At 45.5% G+C, this 24,402-nt stretch overlaps 1 pseudogene; it reads right to left on the reverse strand.

The window, feature by feature from the left end:
• LOC130201621 (inactive dipeptidyl peptidase 10-like) overlaps positions 1-24,402 on the reverse strand; it is a 70,545-nt pseudogene that overhangs the window by 40,765 nt on the left and 5,378 nt on the right.

Below are 24,402 nucleotides of genomic sequence, written 5' to 3' on the forward strand. Positions count from 1 at the left end.
TCGGAAACAATGTCATTAGGGAATCCATGGATCCTGAATACGTGATTCATCATGACCTCTGCGGTGACTTTGGCAGAGGGAAGCTTGGTCAATGGGATGAAGTGAGCCATCTTTGAAAATCGATCAACCACTGTTAGAACCGTAGTCTTGCCTCTGGATGAGGGAAATCCTGTCACAAAATCCATCGAAATGTGTGACCAAGGACGATGGGGAATCGGCAGTGGCTGGAGCAAGCCCATCTTAACTTGAGATGAGGTCTTATTACACGCACACACCGGACAAGCCGCTACATACTCGGCCACACTTTTCTTCATGGATGGCCACCAGAAACGTTGTTGAATCCTGAACATTGTTCTTGCTACTCCCGGATGGCACGAAAGCACAGATGAGTGAGCCCAGTGGATGACCTTGGAGTAAAGAGCCTCAGGAACAAACAGCAGATTGTTGGGACACTCGCTAGGCGCTGGATTCATGACATTTGCCTCTTTAACGTCTGACTCCACTTGCCAGGAAAAGGCTCCGATCACCCGGTTAAGTGGAAGGATGGTCTTGGGCTCTACCGCAAGTGGTTCGGGATCGTAAAGACGAGACAAAGCATCGGGTTTTTGATTCTGAGACCGGGACGAAAAGAGAGTGTGAAGTTGAATCTACTAAAGAAAAGTGTCCACCTGGCCTGACGGGAGTTGAGACGCTTAGCCTTTCTTATATATTCTAGATTCTTGTGATCTGTCCAGACTAAAACGGTTGCTCTGCACCCTCTAGCCAGTGTCTCCATTCCTCGAGGGCAGCTTTTACAGCTAACAATTCCTTGTTTCCCACGTCATAATTCCGCTCTGCCGTTGTCAACTTCCGCGACAGGTAAGCACATGGATGCATCTTGTTGTCTTCTGCAGAACGTTGAGACAGTACTCCTCCAATTCCCTCATTGGAAGCATCCACCTCGACCATAAACTGGCGCTGGGGATCTGGAATGGTGAGTATGGGAGCTGAGGTGAATCTATCTCTGAGAAGTTTGAAAGCAAGATCCGCCTGGGGGGTCCACTTGAAGGGAACCTTAGGAGAAGTCAGAACATGCAGAGGAGCAGCAACAGAACTGAAATTCCTAATAAACTTCCTATAGAAGTTAGCAAATCCTAGGAACTGCTGAACCTTTTTCCTGGAGTCTGGTGTGGGCCACTGGGATACTGCACTGACTTTCGCAGGATCCATTTGGATATGATTAGGTGAGACTATGTATCCTAAGAAAGACACCTCTTCTGTGTGGAACTCGCACTTCTCTGCCTTGACATATAGCTGATTATCCAGTAGTTTCTGCAAAACTTGGCGGACATGGTTAACATGAGATTTAGCGTCTGGGGAGAAAATCAGTATGTCATCCAGATACACAAACACTGAAATATTCAAGAATTCCCACCAAACCCCATTCACAAAAGCTTGAAAAACAGCGGTGCATTGCACAGTCCAAAAGGCATTACCAAGTACTCATAGTGACCATTCTGAGTGTTGAATCCAGTCTTCCACTCATCCCTTGTTTTATTCTAACCAAGTGATATGCATTTCTTAAATCCAACTTGGTGAATATCTTGGCCGTTTGAAGCAGTTCAAAAGCAGATGACATGAGTGGCAGAGGATAGCGGTTCTTCACCGTAATGTCATTTAGTGGACTGTAGTCTATGCAAGGTCTCAGAGACCCGTCTTTCTTTCCCACAAAGAATCCGCTCCGGCTGGAGACGATGAAGGACGGATAATCCCTGATTTGAGTGAAGAGGAGATGTATTCATCCATTGCTGTTCTCTCAGGTCTCGAAATCGAGTAAAGTCTCCCCTTGGGAATGGAGGCTCCCGGTAAGAGATCAATGGGACAGTCAAAATCTCGGTGAGGAGGTAACGACAAGGCTTTAGACTTGTTAAACGCTTCTTTTAAATCATGGTAACAGGAAGGTACCTTGTGTAGATCAGGATAGTCAGGGTGATCTATAATGATCCTACTAGAGTCTGTTGGTGCATTAACAGGTTGCGAAAGTTTACACCTGCCCTTACAATCCTCTCCCCATTCCTTAACTTTCCCTGAAGGCCAGTCTATGTGAGGATTGTGGATCTTCAGCCAAGGAAACCCCAAAATAATCGGGTGCTGAGTCGACTCAAATATGAAATTGCATGCTCTCGGTATGGTCCTTATTTATAGTAATCCGTATGGGCTCAGTGCAATGGGTAACTGTGAACAACAAGCGGCCGTCTAAGGCACTGGCACTAACAGGATGAGATAGCGGGACAGTTTTTATTTTAGCTGTTTGACTAGGCCCCAGTCTATAAGGCTTTCGTCAGCCCCTGAGTCTATTAACACACCCTGGTCAATGGTCTGATTGTTAATACAAATGTCTACCTGAGTAACAGGTCGAGGAGGAAGTCTGGAAACTTGCTCACCAGCGCCCTCCTTTTGACTGGTGAGCACGATCTTTCCCGGCATGAAGCGAGTTGATGACCCGGCTGGCGCAGTAGAAACAGCAACCCTCCCGTGACTGCGCTGCCTCTCCTCCAGAGAAAGCCTGGTTCTTCCAAGCTGCATGGGTTCACCGGAGTCATTCGGAAGTGTAGTCCTCTGATGGTCCGGTAACATGAGCTGGAAATCCTCCGCTGGCGGCGCGACCCTCCGAGGCGAATTCTGGAAGCTGGGAATAACATCTCGGTTGCGTCGACGCCCTCTCTCTTTCGAAGACGGTTATCGATCCGGATGGCCACAGCGATGAGGGATTCCAGATCCCGGGTGTCTCCAGTGGAGCCAGCTGGTCCTTTATCGGTTCAAAGTCCTGTCATGAAGGCGTCACGAAGAGCCGGAACATTCCATCCGCTGTCCGCTGCTGCTGTACGAAACTCGATGGCATAATCAACCACCTGACGGTTGAGCTGACGATTTGAAACAGTCTTCTGCTGGCCTCCGTAGCAGGCGATGAGTGGTCAAAATGCGCCTCATAGTCTCTATGAAATCGGCCAATGAGTAACATAGTTCGGTGTCTCTAGACCATTCTGCAGTAGCCCAGGCTGCAGCTCTTCCCGTTAAATGAGACACAATAAACGCCACTTTACCATGCTCAGATAAAAAGCTGCTGGGTTGTGTTGAAAATGCAGATCACACTGTACCAGAAAGGCTCTGCAATTCGAAGAGTCTCCGGAAAATCTCTCCGGAAGAGCCAGCCGTAACGGGAAGGAAACAGCCTGACCTGGGTCGTCAGCTGGAGTATTGACAGGCAAATTCTCAGCTGTGGATGACGTCACCGGAGGAGCAGTCTGTTGATGAGTGAAAAATTATTCATTTGGGCAACCAGTTGTTGCATCTGTGTAGATAATTCTTCCTGAACCCCGGCCTGGCGTCCTCTCAGCTCTTGTATTTCCCGGCTGACTTTGTCCAGTTTTTCCTCGTGATGAAAAATCGTCACGCCCTGTACCGACAGAGCGGCGTGAAGCGTTCTTGGGTCGGCTGGGTCCATAATGTGGTCAGTTCGTTCTGTTACGATCTCAGACACTTAGGAAGTAGGACCCAATTGCACGACCCGGGAGACAGAGATAAAGTATTTGTAAGTACTTTATTTTTCGGTTCTGCCGTGAACAAAATGAAAGCGCTCACGTAGTGAGGGATCAAAAACTTTTCAAGAGCACAACCTAACCCGACCTGATCATGGCAAAAGACCAGACGAACTGACAAGGAACACTGGGAGACAGGGGAATTTAAGCACATGGTAACAAGACACAGGTGGGACCAATCAGGGGCGGGGCTGACACTGATGAGCATAGGAAACAGGTGTGATGACAGGTGAAAACAATCAGGAAGCCTGGAATGAGAGAAAGCGAACATAAATGACATGAACCTCTCTAGCATATCTGTCGGTGCACAACAGTTGTCGCGTTCTCGTGTGTCTGAACTCTGACTTAACGCCCAGTTAAACCGCAGTTCAGAAGACAGATTCGTAGTATTGTATGGATATTAATTAGCTCTTTGAATTAATACAACAATTAAACTAAACGCAAACAGAAAAAGCCTTAAAGGCAACACAGATGTTTTAGGGCAACAGCTGCAAAAGATGATTTAACACCATTTGGTTGGTGAATGCCGGCGGTGTGTGTGTGTGACCTCAACCTGTCGAAATCAAAACTTTAATTCTAATCCAAAACTTGCTAAAACATATTTCTCAAAACCGTTCCAAACTCTGAACGACCATCAGGAGGCGAAGTGAAAAAAAGACAAAATCTGACTGAATCCTTTAAAAACCATCAACGTTCTGCGAGGTCCCCGTTGGCTCCGTTATCTTTTTGCAATTGCATTTTCACGATTTTCCACCGGGTGGAAACTTCTGCAGAAGCTGAGGCAGAACTGTGCTGCACTATGCATACAACCAGGTGCAATGATGATGATGATGATGATAATCACGCAGCGCCGCCCCGGATCAGCGCCGTATCGTCACCATCTGATGCATTCTCAGCTTGAGCCTGGTCCATTCCAGCTGATTTTAAATGCAGAAACAAATGGCATCAGAAGTGTGTTTCCCCGTAATCACAACAGCTCTCTTTGTGCTCCGTTTAAATCAATGCTCGGTCCCTTACTGGAGGGACCCTGGCTAACAGGGGCCCTCTCCACGCTGCCTGCTTCTATCTCTGGACCCACACCTTGGAGGCCAGAGGCCCTTATCTTCATGAGATTACCTCTGAGGACACAACGAGTTACTGATGGATGGTGACGACGGTTCAGGATCAGAACCTTGTTCAGGTTCGACAGGTTCTTCTGACTTTATATCTCCCGGTTCATGACTACATGGATAACCAACACAATTATTTAGAGGGATATCAACACTATTGTTTTAGGTTTAGCTACGAATGCTGGTTGAGAACAGCCTGAAATAATATACTATTAACACATAAATCCTGGTGTCTGAAGAGCTCGCTCTCTATTATGCACTTCCTTGGGTCCACAACAACTCATCTGCCTGGTGTAAAGTTGATCGGATGAACGGGGGTCAAAGGACCGACGAGACTCGTTCCATTATAGTGAGATAGGAGAAGTAATTTACTAGTTTGTATTGCCCGTTGAATTTGTGTAAATTGGCTCCCTCTCTTCAAAAATGCTGCCTCATGTTATTCATTTGAATTATATCTGCCTGAGTAACATCGATAACAAACGATTCCACCTCTGTACCAGAATCTGCTCACAACAATAGAAGATGCTGAAATATTGAAATGAAAAGTGCTGCGTATCAGCAGGAGAGCGCCAGCCGATCGGCCTGATTATCGTGTGTCTGAGCGCATCCCCTAAACACAAACGCTGCGCTCACTACATGTGGGGCTACTTGTAGTTCCTTAAGTCTTAAAAAGTAGAAGGAGCCAGAGCCTTCAGGTATCAAGCTCCTCCTCTTTTATGGAACCAGCTCCACCTTCAGTCCTGGAGGCAGACTCAGTCACCTCATGTAGACTGAAGACTTTCCTCTTGATGGTCTTATAGTTAGAGCTGAATCAGGTTTACCTGGTCCAGACCTAGAGATGCTGCTGTAGGCTGAGAGGCTGAGGGGGGACGTTAGGATACACTGAGCTCCTCTCTCCTCTCCTCTCTCTTTATGGACGCTTAGGATACACTGAGCTCCTCTCTCCTCTCCTCTCTCCTTATGGACGTTTAGGATACACTGAGCACCTCTCTCCTTATGGACGTTTAGGATACACTGAGCACCTCTCTCCTCTCCTCTCCTTATGGACGTTTAGGATACACTGAGCACCTCTCTCCTCTCCTCTCTCTTTATGGACGTTTAGGATACACTGAGCTCCGCTCTCCTCTCCTCTCTCCTTTTGGACGTTTAGTATACACTGAGCTCCTCTCTCCTCTCCTCTCTCCTTATGGACGTTTAGGATACACTGAGCTCCTCTCTCCTCTTCTCTCTCCTTATGGACGTTTAGTATACACTGAGCACCTCTCTCCTTATGGATGTTTAGGATACACTGAGCACCTCTCTCCTCTTCTCTCTCTCCTTATGGAAGTTTAGGATACACTGAGCACCTCTCTCCTCTCTTCTCTCTCCTTATGGACGTTTAGGATACACTGAGCACCTCTCTCCTCTCCTCTCTCCTTATGGACGCTTAGGATACACTGAGCTCCTCTCTCCTCTTCTCTCTCTCCTTATGGACGTTTAGGATACACTGAGCACCTCTCTCCTCTCCTCTCTCCTTGTGGACGTTTAGGATACACTGAGCACCTCTCTCCTCTCCTCTCTCCTTATGGACGTCTAGGATACACTGAGCACCTCTCTCCTCTCCTCTCTCTTTATGGACGTTTAGGATACACTGAGCACCTCTCTCCTCTCTCCTTATGGACGTTTAGGATACACTGAGCACCTCTCTCCTCTCTCTCCTTATGGATGTTTAGGATACACTGAGCACCTCTCTCCTCTTCTCTCTCTCCTTATGGATGTTTAGGATACACTGAGCACCTCTCTCCTCTTCTCTCTCTCCTTATGGATGTTTAGGATACACTGAGCTCCTCTCTCCTCTTCTCTCTCTCCTTATGGACGTTTAGGATACACTGAGCACCTCTCTCCTCTCCTCTCTCCTTATGGACGCTTAGGATACACTGAGCTCCTCTTCTCTCTCTCCTTATGGACGTTTAGGATACACTGAGCACCTCTCTCCTCTCCTCTCTCCTTATGGACGTTTAGGATACACTGAGCACCTCTCTCCTCTCCTCTCTCCTTATGGATGTTTAGGATACACTGAGCTCCTCTCTCCTCTCTCTCCTTATGGATGTTTAGGATACACTGAGCACCTCTCGCCTCTCCTCTCTCCTTATGGGCGTCTAGGATACACTGAGCACCTCTCTCCTCTCCTCTCTCCTTATGGACATTTAGGATACACTGAGCACCTCTCGCCTCTCCTCTCTCCTTATGGACGTTTAGGATACACTGAGCAGCTCTCTCCTCTCCTCTCTCCTTATGGATGAGATTTCATCTCTCCATCACACATTACTAACTCTGCTTCCTCCCCGGAGTCGTTGTGACTTCCCGTCTCAGAGGGTCCATTGGACCCGGCTGGGTCTGATGCCTCCTGCCTGGTGGGCCGGTCTCCTGTCACGGCCCTGCTGATGCGCCAAATTCAAAATGTGTGATATTGGGCGATATAAAATAAACTGAATTGAATTGAAACCATCCTCCATCTCCATCGACACAGGCTAAACGCCACGTTAAAGGCTGACGCAAACCTGCAGTTGCTGGGCAACAAAACTCACTGTTTGTTTAGTGCTATTTTTAGACATGTTTGGGCTCAGAGTGCTGATCCTCAATGACACCACCACCATGGAGGTGGGATTTATTCATGTGTTGCCAACCAATGAATCCCAATAAGGGATATACATTCACTTGTATGCATTCACTGTGGGACATATCAAACGTATTTTGGCTCATAAGAATGGGAACAAAGTGATTTATACTGTATTCTAAAAGAAATATTATTCCTGTCAAGTTTGGGATTTATCCACATATCACAGTGGGATGCTTGGGGCTGCTCTGCTTCTAAAGGGTTTGAAGGTTGATGTCATGTTTATCCCCTTTGCAAAAGTAAGGAAGTAAACAACACAATGTACAACGTCCCACAATAACGCTGACACCGCGTACAAACGATAACCAGGCTGTCGTCTTTGCACCTACATGACGTTATTTTGAGTGTTGATGGAGTGTTAGCACAATGTTAGCGTAGCCTAGCACCGACCGATCACAGCTCCATTAAGAAAACGAGTATTTCAAAAGTTGTCTGCTTGTCATATTGCGGAGAGAACTAAGAAAACATGAATTCCTGACTTAATACATGACTCATTATGAAGATATTTCAGCATCCTTTTTATTACAGCAAAATGATGTTTACTTTGGGTTGAAATCCACCGATCCTATGAACCCAGACAAGACTATGTTTACTTTCCCGTGATATCTGGGAGTTTTCCAAAATGTGTATGAAGCAGCAATAGTAGTTATTTCTACCACAGTTGATGGTGGAAATCAGTGGCTTAGTTGATAACTGTTTCCATGGAGATAAACCATTCCTCTCCGGCGCAGATTAAGTGAATGAAACGAATAACCATAAATTATCCTGCAAGTAAGGTAATGCAAACATTATTATTGGTATGCTGCGTTGGTGTGAACGTTGTCCCTTCTGACCACCAGGGGGCGACTCCTCTGGTTGTATAGAAGTCTATATAAATGACTGTACTTCTCTTGATGTATTCCCTCAGTAAACATTGTAAACATGAGTTTATGTCTCAATCTCTAGTTTCAAGTCTTCTTCAAAACAGCGTGATGTTCATTTAAATTATGGTCCAATTAGAGTCAAACAGATCATGAAGATGAGTATGCTTTAGAGCCGGGATACTGGGATTGACAGGTCGCTGCCTCTACCTCAGCTGTAAATGGCGTCGTTACGTCAATTCTCCGCATTCCAAACTCTGGAAACTTCTGTTCACCGGTTGCAAAAAGTAAATATGGTGAAGACTATAATCAAAGATGGCGACGGCCAAAACTACGAACTCAAAGCTTCATAAAGGCAGTCAACAAACCAACGGGTGAGTCACGATGACTACATTACGGGACTATGTTGCATAAAACGGACCAACGCTTGAGGTGACTGGCTGTGAGCAAAACAATACAATTAGCAATTTTGTTCTATAGTTCTCGGCACACACATGATCTATTGCATGTTGTTCTTGCCTGGAGAAGTCTGGATATAACTTGTTCCTAGGTTATTACTGCTATATATTCTGCCGGTATCCAAGCCTGGTGATGACCCTACCTAACAGATTCTGAAAGGCTAAATTAAATGTCTGTTGTCTAGTGGGCACTTGGCCGTACCTGCTGGGAGCCAAGAGTGGCCGCCAACCCTATCCAAGACACTCGGATGCAGTGATGGAATCATTTTTTTTTTCTGTGGCCAACTTGTCTCGTAAGCCAGCTAAACCTCACCCAGGAGACGTGGCTGGGCTGGAGGGGCTAGTTTAAGAGTCTAGCAGCCTGGGAGTGCAGCTGTGTGTGACAGCAGGAAGGGTCAAAGTTTCTGCGAAGAGAAGATGGGAGTAGTTGAAGCAGAGCAAATACTGATCGCTTCAACTGATTCAGACCGTCGACTTCTTCCCCCCCCCGTTTGCAAATGTAAGAGGGAAAAAAGATTGTTTTGTTTGACTGCAGGTTTAGCTTGGTAGGTGCATATATATCACTCACATGAATTAGTGAGTGATTAATAAAAGTCTACAAATATATCAGGCTTTTGTACTTTATAAAACCTGTGGTGGTGTGTTGATCAATAACTGTATGTTTTATATTATCCTCTTGTATCCGGCAACATGGACGAGTACAAGGCAGCGGTCTATGGACTGAGGAGGGCGGTGAAGGAAGCCAAGAGGAGGTACCGAGACAGAGTGGAATCACAGATGGAGCAGCGCGACACCAGGCGCCTATGGCAGGGGCTACGGACTATCACAGACTACCAGAGCAGACCCCGCGCAATGGTGAGTGCCGACGCATCCCTAGCGGACGACCTGAACTCATTTTATGCACGGTTTGAGGCTAGCAACAACAGCGCTAGCTCGCCAGCTAACAACAACACCGTTAGCGTAGCCGAGGTGAGTTCTACCGCTGGGGATGAACACACACTCTCTGTGACCGAGCACAGTGTGAGGAGGGCTCTGTTGAGGGTGAACACCAGGAAAGCTGCAGGTCCAGATGGCATATCTGGGCGAGTACTGAAGACCTGTGCTAACCAGCTAGCTCCAGTGTTCACCACAATATTCAACCTCTCCTGGCTGAGTCCGTGGTCCCCGCCTGCTTCAAGAGATCCACTATAGTCCCTGTGCCCAAGAATGCTTCTCCAGCATGTATGAATGACTACCGACCGTGGCCCTCACCTCGGTGGTCATGAAATGCTTTGAGAGGCTGATAAAGGACTACATCTGCGCCTTCCTCCTTCCTCCATGGACCCGCTGCAGTTTGCTTATCGCCCAAACAGATCCACGGATGATGCTGTCTCCCAGGTACTGCACACCACACTCTCTCATCTGGACAGCCAGAAGGGGTGCTATGTGAGACTGCTGTTCATTGATTATAGTTCAGCTTTCAACACCATAGTCCCCTCCAGACTGGCCGGCAAGCTGATTGAGCTGGGACTGAACACTATCCTGTGTGCTTGGATCCTGGACTTCTTGACCGCCGGGCCACAGGTGGTCAGGGTGGGCAGACACCTCCAAATCCCTCACCCTGAACACAGGATCCGTCCAGGGTTGCGTCCTCAGCCCCCTACTGTACTCCCTGTACACACATGACTGTGTGGCCAGGTTCAGCTCAACACCATCATCAAGTTTGCGGATGACACAGTGGTGGTGGGCCTGATCTCCGACAACGACGAGAAGGCCTACCTGGAGGAAGTTGCTGATCTGTCACTCTGGTGCCAGGACAACAGCCTCATCATGAATGTCACCAAAACTAAGGAGCTGATTGTGGACTTTAGGAGGGTACAACAACAGAGGACGTACTCACCACTGGGGATTAACGGGACTACTGTGGAGAGGGTGAGCGGGTATAAATACCTGGGAGTCCACATCACCGAGGATCTGACATGGTCAACAAACACAGACACTCTGGTGAGAAAGGCAAGGCAGCGGCTCTACCACCTCAGGCAGCTGAGGAAATTTAAAGTTTCCCAGAGGATCCTTCAGTCCTTCTACTCTGGAGCTGTAGAGAGCGTCCTGACAGGAAGCATCACAGCCTGGTTTGGCAACTGCTCCGCTCAGGACAGGAAGGCTCTGCAGAGAGTAGTGCGTCCGGCTGAGCGCACTATTGGAACTACACTCCCCACCCTGCAGGACTTGTACACCAGGAGGTGCAGAACCAGAGGCAGGATCATGAAGGATCCTCACCACCCCAACAACAGACTGTTTCAGCTGCTGCGGTCAGGCAGGCGCCTCCGTAGTCACGCTGCAAGAACAGAGAGACTGAGACGGAGTTTCTTTCCTCAGGCCATCAGGATTGTGAACTCCGACCTCACCAGGACCCCCACATAGACCCACACAACTGCCCCTCTTAGGCACACACACACACACACACACACACTTACTGTAAATATTGTGTTGTTTTTTATTTGTAAATAGTGTGTACTTGTTGCCCTTGCACATTCCTGCTGAGCATTGCCACTTTCATTTCACTGCACACCCTGTGTGTGTATGTGACAAATAAAACATCTTGAATCTTGAATCTTGAATTTATTGTGCCAGTTGACAAACATTTAATTTAATTTATTTTGTGTCGCCCAAAATCACAAATTTGCTTCAGAGTGCTTTACAATCTGTACACATACGACATCCCTGACCTTTGACCTCACATCGGATCAGGAGAAGCTCCCCAAAAAAAAGAAAAAAACCCGTTCACAGGGGAAAAAGTAAAGAATCCGTCAGGAGAGCAACAGAGCAGGATCCCTCTCCAGGATGGACAGAAGAATAGATGTCATGTGACCAGATGAACAGAGTTACATAAACACATTCAATGAATATGATATTAATTATGAATAATGAGGCATGTCGGCATGGACCACGATCCATATTTCCACAATCGATGATACAGAATGAGAAAGAGAGTAGAAGGGGTAGAGGGGGCCTCAGCGGGGCCATGACAGGAGGCATCGCGGAAGAGGCCAGAACATTGAGGCCACAGAGAAGGAGGCACAGAGGAGGAGGCAGGGCCTTTGGGAAGGTGGCCAGGTCCATCCCAGGGGCTGAACATCCAGACCACATGCTTCCTTTGAAGAAGCCCCCACACCACCTACTGCACAAATGGAAGAAGAGTCTGATGTGAAGGAACATGAAGAACATGAGGAAGAATCTGAAGCTGAAATGGAAAAAGAGTAAGAAGTGGAGGACTCGGCGTATATAACTAATTGACGAAGACTTAGCCAGCGAGTAAGACAAAATAACTGAGTCTTTTAAGCTATATTCGTTAGCACTGGATGAAAGTAACAACGTATAAGACACCGCTCAGCTCTTGATTTTTATTAGAGGAATTAATTAAGATTTTGAGATAACGGAAGAATCTCTGACAATGAAATCTCTAAAGGGGACAACACGAGGAGAGGACTTGTATGACAGGGTGGTGTCATCGAGACAAAGTCATTGTGGCCCCATCGCCAAAAGGTTTCCCACCCCTGTTCTAGAGGGTCATAGGTGATGATTGAGAGGCATTACTTTGTGTCAATTTATACATTTTTGTAGGACATTGTTACACATTATAACTTTAAAATTATATATTTTTTCAACCTATTTTTCCATGTTTTTGTGTCTAGATGACCAATACGGGCAACAATTTAAAAACATGTGTCCAGTATTTGAACGACCTAAACGAGCCGCAAGGCCAAATGTGTGTTCGCAGAGTAACTTTAATTACACTAAAAGATTGTTATAATTTACTGACAATATAATGGAAAGGACCCTACAGAGAATCTAACGCTTTTTTTCTTCTTTACATTTCGCTTAAACAGTTTGTTATCGTGTGTCTCGCTCAAGGTTAACTCTCGCTTGGAAGATTAAATATCAGGCAGCAATAAGTCCCACAACATCAGTTTCTCCAAGAGCCGTGGCCTTGGAGCAGCTGATTCTCTCTCTCTCCCTCCCTCTTTCTCCCTCTCTCTCTCCCTCCCTCTCTCTCTCTCTTTCCCCCTCTCTCCTCAAAGTCCTCATCAATTTGGAAAGAATGCTCATGAATATTCAGACATGGCAACACAACACTCAGCTACACTTCCAGTGCTCCAACACTCAGCTACACTTCCAGTGCTCCAACACAAGCGACTCGTCACCTAAACAGATTTCAGACCTTCCCTTGAGTGAAACTCATACGACAACAGGTACTTAGAATGACAATCACGAGTAGCAATAAGCATTTTTAAGTGGACGTACATTGGCGGAGCAGACTCTTGAGTAGGGATGGGTATCGTTTGGGTTTTTTCCGATACCGGTGCTAAACTGGTACTTTTAAAACGATACCGGTGCCTGAACCGATACTTTTTTTTTTAAACACACAATGAGGACATTAAAAACCTCTTTGGGCATATTCCCTGTAGACCTAGAAGCCGTTATCATGGAGCACTGACACACAACGGATATCAGACTGTTAACAAACACAATATATGTTCTCCATTATATGATATGTGTGTGTATATATATATATTGTCATGTGCAGACCTTATAGGGTTAATCCTGTCACTGTTTTGATGGGCAAAGAGAACAACCAATTAGAGGTAATGAAGATGACACGTGACAAATAAAGTTTTGCTTCTGACAGCGAGAGTTACACTGAAACAAAGTGACGCCCCACGGTCTTTATTCCTCCGTCATTATATTCCCGGTAACACCGGGTATACAGCCGGGACCGCTGGACATCAACACATCTGCTAGCAGACTGTCACGCTCGTAGCTCGTAGCTAGCGCGAGCTACGAGCTACGAGCTAGCTTAAACATAGTTATAATGGCTAATTTATTATTTCTTGGCCTACTTTTATGAATGCAAGACTTGCAATCAACATTCCGGTACTAATCTGAGTTAAGGCTGCTCGTCATCATCGGTCTCCACATGTTCAGGGGGACCGGTGACGGTCTCCCCATCACGCCCAGCCTGACGCTGGTGTGCTCGACACGCATGGACGGATTAAGAAACCACGGGCCCCTGGGCCTGGACGTGTCAAGGCCCCCCCCCCCACACCCGCAAAAAAAAAACAAACAAAAAAAGAAGTAAAAAAGAAATTCTATATATATATTTAAATATACTTTTTTTTTTAAACATTGCTAACAAAACAGTCCGTATGGAACAACGACAACATAACGCGAATTATATGACCATGACATGAATGACTTAAGCCTAGCATATACTGGCTATGGCGCATCGTGTCATATCATCATATCAATACAAAGTTAATAACAGCTACTTCACGCAGAGGCTCTGGCTTAGGGGCCCCCTGAGCTCATGGGCCCCTGGTGCCGGTAGGCTCGTTCGGTAATCCATCCCTCAGTAGGACTATTGGGGCCCTGTTACTGACATGAATGACTTAAGCCTAGCATATACCGGGTACGGCGCATCGTGTCATATCATCATATTCATATCAATACAATGTTAATAACAGCGACGTCACGCGCGGAGGCTCAGGCCCAGGGGCCCCCTGAGCTCATGGGCCCCCTGAGCTCATGGGCCCCCTGAACTCACGGGCCCCTGAGCTCAGGGGCCCCTGGTGCCGGTAGGCTCGTTCGGTAATCCATCCCTGATTAGGACTATTGGGGCCCTGTTACTGACATGAAGGACTTAAGCCCAGCATATACCGGCTACGGCGCATCGTGTCATATCATCATATTCATATCAATACAATGTTAATCACAGCAATGTCACGCGCGGAGGCTCAGGCACAGGGGCCCCCTGAGCTCATGGGCCCCTGGGCCTGGGCCCGGTAGGCCCGTTGGTTAATCCATCCCTGTCGACACAGGTTCACGCAGTCACACACGGCCACGCCTCCGCTGTCAAAGTTAAATATGATAGGCTATCGTAACCTGCTGACAGGGCGGAGTCAACTGAGAAGTTCACAACAATAGTTTTTTTCAATTTCAATCGGCTCAGGCACCGGAAGGAAGCACCGGAATGTGTGTTGCGTTTCGGTCCGGGTAGCACCGGTTGTATTGGAACCGGTGCCCACATTGGCACCGGTTTCCGGTACCCAACCCTACTCCTGAGGGACTCTGTGTAACTGTGACTCTGAAGTTCACCTTTTCAGACTCCTGAGGGACTCCGTGTAACGGTGACTCTTCAGTTCACCTTTGGCAGACTCCTGAGGGACTCCGTGTAACTGTGATTCTTTTTGCAGGAATAAATGATTTCATAGACAAGTTCTGGTTCTTTGATATTCGTCATTTCAGTTTAAAAAGACTCAAAATTGGGTGCGGACACATTTTGCCGTAACAAGTGTCAACTTCAGCCTGACGCGCATACACCATTTTCAGACAAATACCGTCATCACAGGAAACGCTTCTGTCCGCTTGTTCCTGTCAATGTTGGCTTTAACTCATTGACTCGGCAGAGATAGATTGGTTATGTGCATGTTGTCCCCAAGCCAAACACCAGTATACACACATATATATATATATACTGTATATATATATATATATATATATATGAAGGCAGAATAATAATAAGAGGCTCTCACCTGCTTGACGTCATATCCCAGTAGAACGTAGTTCAGATCTGGAGAGACTGCAAACGTTGACGCCTTAAAAGTTGCCTGTGTGGAAGAATTTGGATGAGATTTCTTCAAATTCAATAATTCCCGAGACACAAACAAAAGGAGCATGTTCTCAATGCAACGCTGACGTCGTTCTACAAAACCGAGAGGGGCGAAACAATTCACAGTGAAAGTTGAGTTGACCTTAGCGGGGTCAACACCTGCCGAGGGGAAAGGCTGAGTTGTCGTAGTAACAATGAGTCATGCTCTCAAAAGATTAGAAAGCAGAAAATAAAATTCTGCAAACAATTGTTTTTCTGTTGTTGATAATTGTCATTTAATATTCTTTAATGCAATGGTTCACAACCTTTTTTTGAGTTATGTAGCATTTTGGGTTTGAAAAAAATATGTAATGTGCAGCATTTTGCATATAATATATCATAATAATATAATTCAATCATAACATACAACTCAGTTTATGAACTTACTTATATTTTAATGAATATTTATTATATAACTATTTCCAAAGGCTTTTTTTACTGGATGCTCATTTTAAATATATTTTTGTGGAAGTTGCATTAAAACGCAAAACACAATTCCTCAAGTTGAGCACACAAGTGTGTGTCTTGTTTATTCCGTATATCAAAACGAATGAACACAAGATGGCGCTGCCCAGATCCCAAACCCGCATGGGGCTCGACGTCACAAACAGCAACACAACACTTAAAGGGACCGCGATCCCGGAACAGTCACACCGATGTGTGTGACTCATTACATTAATAACTGTGTAAAGAACTACACCAGGAACAAGGGTGAATTATGATATCCCATTCACTACATTTTAAACAAATCTCACGTACCCCCGAGAGGGCCTTTTCACTAACCCAAGGGGTCCACGTTCGCCCATTTGAGAACCACTGCTTTAATGAAGCCAATTTAATAAAAAATTATATAAATCTTCTAAACTGATATCATCTTGTTAATGTTAGTTTATGGACCCCAGTGGAAATAGAGGGAAACTAGAAACATGTCTCAGGGTTTAACCCTTGTGTTGCCTTCGGGTCAATTTGACCCGATTCAATGTTTCACCCTCCTGTCGCCTTCGGGTCAATATGACCCGATTCAATGTTTAACCCTCCTGTTACCTTTATATTTACTAACATATTTTACCCTTGAGGTCAACATGACCCCAGCTATTAAAATCTCCAGAAAATTATTAGAATTAATATTGTTTTCCAAGTTTAAGTGTGAGGTACTTTATGTTTGTTTGTTGACTCCCGAAAGAACACCGACATTAAACATTGAATCGGGTCAAATTGACCCGAAGGCGACAGGAGGGTTAAATATTGAATCGGGTCAAAATGACCAGAAGGCAACACAAGGGTTAAGAAACAAAGATGGACGTTAACACTTACAAACGTGGTGTTCTTCAGCAGGAGCTCCGTCTCGTTACTCTGCGTGCTGATTTTCATAATGTCTCCATCCCAACTCCGAAAGATGATCTCCTCGTCTGAAAGTACAAACAGACTGTTGATCATTTCATCATATGTGTTTTAAATGTTTCTAAAGGGTTTGAGCATTTGAATCAGCAACGTTGCTAATAGATTTGCCCTGTGCCAAGAAACTTGATTTGTTGTCAACTGAATTCTAGATGTGAGATTATGTCTGTGATTATTGTTTCTGGAGGAGCACTATCACATGTTATTAGACGTCAAAGCATGTTGAAATAAATAAACGGACTTACTCTTTCTAAATAATTCAGTTGGCTGAAAAAAAGATTTTCTCGACAAGAGCGCGATGACAGCGAGGCCATCTCCACGAAGGATGAGCAGTCTTCACTGCATTCACCTCAATTGACTTTAAGCGATTCACAATATAGTGCATGTGTTGCCGTGGCAACCTCAGCCACATGGATTTGCAGTCGCGCGGGGCTCAAAAGTTTGCATTATTTACGAGGCCACTTGATGGGATTTGCATACAATCGAAAAAGCCCCGACCACCGCCAGCATCTGGCCCTCTAATTCAGACCAACGGGTAAACAAGGATGTGTTTTCAGTCAATTCTATAGGCAATCACCTTAAGTTAAGGATAGATTGAAGCACACATTTAACATCCAAAGACTGCGCACGTTATACGGCCCCACCACCAGAAACCCTTTGAGATGTTTCTTCAAAACTCTGGATTGTGTTCAATGACATCATCATTCAATGGTTATTACAAATGTTTCACATATTGTACATTCATGAATTTTCCCTCTGACTTTGCCGATCCCCCGCTGTGCACATGGACGTTTCTGCTTTCGAGTGAAACATCAACAGCTATTGGACGGTTTGACATCTGGTGCTCACGTCCAGGCCTCCCTCAGGATGGAGTGTAAGCCCGTTGGTGACCCCTTAACTTTTAATCGAGCGCCATAATCGGGGGAAATGTTAACCTACTTGTTAGAGTGTGTGGTGTTGAGGACCCAAACGCATGCTCACGCTGCAGTTTTGAAAATAAAGCAAGGACTTTATTTTCCTGATTAGCAAGGGAAAAAAAACCAACAAACAGTAAAACAAAACAAAGACTACAATTATTCCTTCGCCGGAGTCGGGAGGGCAACTCTACCAAACTCAAAGTTCCTGGACTCGAACGGGATGAACATGGACTCCATGTTCCACCTCACAGGAACCAGACTGGTGACCGGAACAGGACCCGGCGGATCGTCGGCGCTGCCGATGACCCCTGTTCCCTTGGACCAGTTGGTGGAAGGCCGGCCCCGGTTCCCCGGCCCCGTCGGCGGCGCCAGCTACCCCTGCTCCGTCTCCATCCCGGCCGGTCCCAGCTCCCTGTTCCCCATCCCGGCAGGCTTCAGCTCCCCGTCCCGGTCGACCCCAGAGCCCCCACGTCCTGAGCCCGGTTCCCCAGAGCCCCCACGTCCTGAGCCCGGTCCCACAGAGCCCCCACGTCCTGAGCCCGGTTCCCCAGAGCCCCCTCCTCCGCCCCAGCTCTCATGGGGGGGAGGGGGAGTAGGTTAGCCTGGATGGAGCCCCGGCCTAAATCAAGTGGTGGGGATATGTGGCAGCTGTCCCCAATCTGGCCTCGGCTGCTGGCTGGTTGCTAATCAGTCAGCTGCTCTGACTGATTGCCAATCAGTCAGCAGCCAATGCTGCTCATATAAAAAGGGCAGCAGAGCTGGAGGGAGGGAGGAGAGTGAGCAGAGTCGCAGGCTTGCGGTCTGCTGAGTGTTGTGTGCCGACAATTAAACATGGTATCGAACGGAACCTTGTCGTGGTCTGGGTATCCTTTGTGCTCGTGGGGTTAGGGTTAGGGTTAGGGTTAACCCTAACCCTAACCCTAACCCTAACCCACGGGTAACGACCCGGAAGCTGTTACAACCGCAATAACACAACAGACAGGAGGGGAAGAATAAGGCAGCACACACTAGGAGCCGGACACGGATCCTAACACCACTAGCACACTGCTAAACATCAATAATGTAACATTGGTTTGGCGAGTACATGTCAGCATTTAGCTCAAAGCAATGTTTGGCCTAAAGTCAGCCCCAAGGAACCCGCTAGCATGGCTGTAGACTAGCCTAGTTATGTAAATATTTTCATAATATATTCTGCAATGTCTGTGCATTGCAACCATCGTGGTCTCTTCACTTACTTATGGATGAATTTTCATCTCTTCATTGCACATTATTAACTTTGCTTTCTCCCCAGAGTCCTTGTGACTTCACGTTTCATAGGGTCCATTGGACCTGGCAGGGTCTGATGCCATGGCGCTGCTGATGCCCCGTCCACTCCACCTCTACCTCCATCTGCCTGATGGAAGATGGAGGTCTGGATCGTGGTCCATGCCTACTACCAACTATTCATACACTGTCATATTCATTGAATGTATTTTAACTCTAAATCTGTCCTTCTGTACACATGACATCTATTCTTCTGTCCATCCTGGAGAGGGATCCTCCTCTGTTGCTCTCCTGACGGTTTCTTCACTTTTTTCCCCGTGAAGGGTTGTTTGGGAGTTTTTCCTAATCCGATGTGAGGTCAAAGGTCAGGGATGTCTATGTGTACAGATTGTAAAGCACTCAGAGACAAATTAGTAATTTGTGAGAATGGGCTATAAAAATGAACTGAATTGAATTGAATTAAGTCTGGGATTGTAAAAACGGTGGTCCTGCAGGGTGTCCGCGGGTCCTTAAAAAGTCTTAAAAAGTCTTAAATTGCTTTTCCTAAAAATAAGGCCTTAAAAAGTCTTAAATTGTCTTAAATTCAGATTGGATTGGTCTTCAATTTTTTGGGTGTCATGTCCAGGGGTTTTCCTGGGTCAAAATGGGTCTTCGGTGCTCCCAAAAAATATGTTGGCGCGCTGTGCGCGCACTGTCTATTTCAGCAGGGCGGGCTGTTGAGTGATCAGCAGCTGTCCGCTCGGTCCATTCCCGCACCTCACAGTTGCGTATTGATCAGACAAGAAGACACGCTTATCAACTCCAGTGTTTCCCCTATAACAGGGTGAAATCCCACCCCCCGCAAACAATTCTCGGCTCGCGCGACAGAGCGATGTGCGCGCCGGCATCGAAGCTGCCGTGATGCGCGCACACGGGTGAGCACCGCGTATTCGGTCCCATCCCCTACAACGTGAAGCATCGGCTACTTTAGAAAACATGGCAGGATGCAAGTTCAACAACGGCTTGAAAAGAACGAGTGTTTCTGGTCACGGTGGGTGAAATGCTTCTGAATCTGCGTTATGTGTCGCGAGTCTTTCCAGCGGTTCAATCTCACGTGCAGAGCAAGAAGCACAGAGACTAGCGAAGGCCGCCAGCAGCCCGCGGGGCTAGCTGCTGCTCCGCCGCGAGCTGCTGCTCCGCCGCTATTTCCTGCTCCGCCGCTAGCTGCTGCTCCGCCGCCCGCAACGACGTCAACTACAACGCTGGAGGTCACCGGAGGAAATCCAGCGCCTTGCAACAAAGAGCTCATCACCGAAGACCAACGCTGCAGTGCGTTCTTCATTCTGTTCCACGAGACTCTGGACCAGACCACCGCGAGCAGACAGCTGGACTTCATGTGCGTTATTGGTGAAATGACCACGTCCAGTCAGGATCCTGTGGAGCTCATGGGCCATGACACCGCCCAGGACCTACTTCAGCACCTCAAAGTAAGTCTAACATAAATATATGTATTAACTATCCTCTTGTATATGAGTATGTGTTTCATATAGTTAAGCTTTACTCATGTCAAGTTAATAACAGCTATGCATAGGCGCACTACACATTAATTAGACTAATTAAAAATAGTTTTAGAATGGTAGTAAGTAGAGTGGTGTTTACCTGTCAATATGTCTACATAGTGTTCACTAGGCTCAAGGGATGGCTCACGTTGCTTAATTTGTAAAAATTGTATTCATTCCTATTTATCCAGTCTGACATTAATCTGAAGTGGTGGTGTCATAAGAGATGTGGTGACTGTTGTTTGGCTAATGTCTGCCTTTTTTCTTTCTTTTTTCCAGGAGAATGGACCAAATGTCAACTGGAAATTTTTATATTAATACAGTTTGAAAAGGATTGTTTTCCTAGTATATTCACAAAAGCTCAGGAGTAGACATGAACCTGTGCACAAACATCCATCACATAGAGACATGAGAACTCACACTCACTCACTCACATTCTATTATGTAAATGAATTTGCATTTTAAAAGCTGCTGGAAATGTTATTTGTTATTTTATGGATTTTTTTTGTTCAAAAGGAACTATGTTGCATGTATTTTTTAAATATATTTACTTAATTTTAGAGAAATTTGTTCATGGGACTTAAATGTTCTGAAAATGTATTAATAAATATAATTTACAATAGCAATGACATTTGTGTTATCCTTTTGCATTACACCATACTGTTAATTTTGAACAGACATCAGTGTGTTTACTTTGAATAATTAATTTAGATTAATGTATATTTCCATCGTAAATTAGGTCTTAAATTTTATTTAGACGTGGTCTTAAAAAGTCTTAAAAAGTCTTACATTTCACTGGTTTATTCCTTTAGACACCCTGTCCTGGCAGACTATGGTTAAGGATGAGAGACAAAGCAGTTCAGATAAGGAAACGTAGCTTGAGAATATTGTGATAAACTCTGCTACTCAACCCCTCCACCAGCTTATTCTTCGTTACTTTTAGAGTCCCGACACCGAGGAGAGAGGCACTACGTTCTGCACCCACACCTTGCGCTACAAGACCAAAATGTACATTATAATTTGGGATATTGGGAAACATCGCTCCCTCCGTAGGAAAAGGACGCCTCAAGTGGACCAAACAGAATTCCTCTGTTGATTGTACTGAAAGCCAACATTTAATATTCTTGGGAGGGGTTGAAATTGATTCGCAAAAGAAACACACGCAAGAAAAAAATGATTAGAGCGATCGATGCCTGGGATGGCCCCTGAGAGAAGAGTGTGAGACAAGAGAGACGAAAACAACAACAATAAAGACTCATTTAGGAGGATCCGTCTCCGGCAGCTGGGCTCAGGGAGATTACACTTCAACTTCCAACAGTGGAAACAATGACAGAAGTGTCTCTAATGTAATCCCCTAACAACATTACAGTTCAGGGAGGCCGGAATCCCATTAATGTATTTGACAGGTGTAAATCATTCCAGGGTCCCCATCTCATATAAATGTCAATGACTAAGCTCTAAAGGCATCAATCTCAGACAAGAAGGCTATAGACTAGCACACACTGAAAACACTTAGACTATAACGACGGGAACATTAATATGATAGACAGATGGATTGCTTGTTTTCAATAAGAAAAGGAATCTTCAAAAAGGTTATTGTGATTTGGAAACCGTCCCCGCCGTGAAACAGACCACATCCCCTCTGCATGTTGTATATGCAGGGCACGCGTCAAATCGATGATTGTATAAAACATCTCACGGCAAATGTAATTGAAAAATGGGGCTACTGTCCTCCTGAGTTGACAACAGTTCCATCTATAAACCCTCGGAGGATAAAAGGTGACAACGCAATCTCAGCTGTGATTAAAAGTGTCCCCGCTATCAGATGGTTTGCCACCGTTCTGTAAAGCCAAGAATGAAAGAAAATCCGCCGTTACGCCGATGCCGGTGCTCTCACACCAACTGACGGGCGGGTGGGACGAAGACAAGAGTTTGAGAGAGCTGTTTTGAAGCCTCGAGTTAGCGGTTTTCATCAGTTTTGTAACCAGAAGTAACACCAGAGCGTTGAGCAGAGTACAGAAATGGGACAAACACGTTGCAATGAACTTTTATGAGGTGAAACACCACTGCGATCGCTGTAGAGACCTGCCAATCACAAGGTAACCCCGCCCTAAAGCATACCCTGCTTCCTGGTCTATTTGACTCTAAAGAGACGTATCAATAATTTCAAGTTCAAGGCATTAAATAAGTGGACATTTTACCTTCATATTTGATGTCCGTACACATGAAGATTATGTTATTTGCTGTGACAGCACAATGTGAAATGTCTCCTGTGACTCTGCAGGCCATAACCTCTAATGATGTTATATCTGATGGGCACGGCCAGACAAGGAGACCGACAACAAGACGCCACTGAGTTGCATCCTGGGACTTGTATGGTCCAGTGTTTTTGGAGTTTGTCAAACAAAGACTCTCTCTTGCGAGTCTCCCAACTCTTAGTGGACATGCGATGATAAAGTATTGCTATGGCCCTTTAAAATCTTAGGTTAGAGTGGGTGTGTGATTGCAGGTTTGAACATTGGAATTAGGAGTTATGTTCTGACCCTTATTATTTTTAAGCTGTTTATTTTGTCGTGATAAGTCCAGTGCACCTCTTTAACCCAGTATGTTCCTGTGATTCTTGGAGCTGATGGTAATCATTCCCCTTTCATCACTGTCCTCCAATAGGCCAGTCGATTGGCACGCAAGTAAATTATTGCTTGTAAGCTACAGTTTATGATACATCTCAAGTCCTGTGAATTCAGCTGGTTCATTATTGAGCTATTACAGAGGTGCATCTTGGTTGTCCGTCATTTCATGACAGCCGCCCTGAACGCTCCATTCGGCCGTCCCCGAAAGTATGATGAGAGAAGCTTTGAGTCGCTCAACAGGAAATAATTCAAGGCAACAAGCAGTGACTCCACACAGCTCTCAACATGGCGACGGCTGAGCCGAGTCACACAGGGTTCAGCGGGAGGGGGAGGGGAGGGGGGTTCACACTACTGCTTCGGTTGGGACGATGTTATCAGCTATAAATGCTGCATCAGCGCTGACAATGATTGGATGGCTTTATGAGACAGGCACCCATTTGACTTTTTGTGCATTTGATTCATTGATTGCTCTCAGGATGTCATTTTTTTATAACAAAAAAAGCAAACATGTTTTTGAAGAAGATAACCAACCCTCCCTTTGTAGGAATAAGCCACCCACTAAATTACCATTTCATTACTCCCCCCGTGATATCCTGAATTCTTCAAGAAAACAGTCCAATACATTTCAGTTTATTTTTTATAGCCCAATATCACAGATAACAAATTTGCCTCCACAGAGAACGAAGGATCCAAAAATGGAGAAAGGGCTTCGTGAATTGAAGTAAATGTGTGTAGGTGTGTGTGTGTGTGTGTGTTTTGCTGTTGTGAAACGCGGCATCCCTATACTGCAATTCATCGAGACTTTTGTCCTTTTTTCCCCGTTCATTGCGTGATGAAATCACACAAGCTGAGTAACTAATATACAGATGGATACTTTGCAAGTATTTATTTAATGCAAGAGCAGAAAAAAGAATAACGATAAGAATATTGTATTCCGGTGATTTCATTTATACAATTTACAAGAGTCGGTATATTAATATATTTTTTACCTAAAGCTGTATTAATCAATATTTGTAATATTAATCTTTTTTTTTTAATGATTCAATGTGGTATCCATCACTCAATTCTGCAGATAAACTGAGCGTTTAAGCTTTTTTTCCCGCTTCACATCAAATACTTATTCAAGAATCAAACTGCCAAGAACCGACAACTGTTGGCTCACCGATTGTTAGTATATGTCAGAATCACATCAAACTGCCAATTGGGTTGTATTCTGTGCTGTAAGGATCATTCAGAGATTTAATTCCTTTCATGAACTGCACACTAAAAAAGAAAGATGGTTTGGGAGAATCCAGCCAATATATGAA

This window comes from Pseudoliparis swirei, chromosome 2, assembly GCF_029220125.1.
Source record: "Pseudoliparis swirei isolate HS2019 ecotype Mariana Trench chromosome 2, NWPU_hadal_v1, whole genome shotgun sequence".
Classification (NCBI taxonomy): domain Eukaryota; kingdom Metazoa; phylum Chordata; class Actinopteri; order Perciformes; family Liparidae; genus Pseudoliparis; species Pseudoliparis swirei.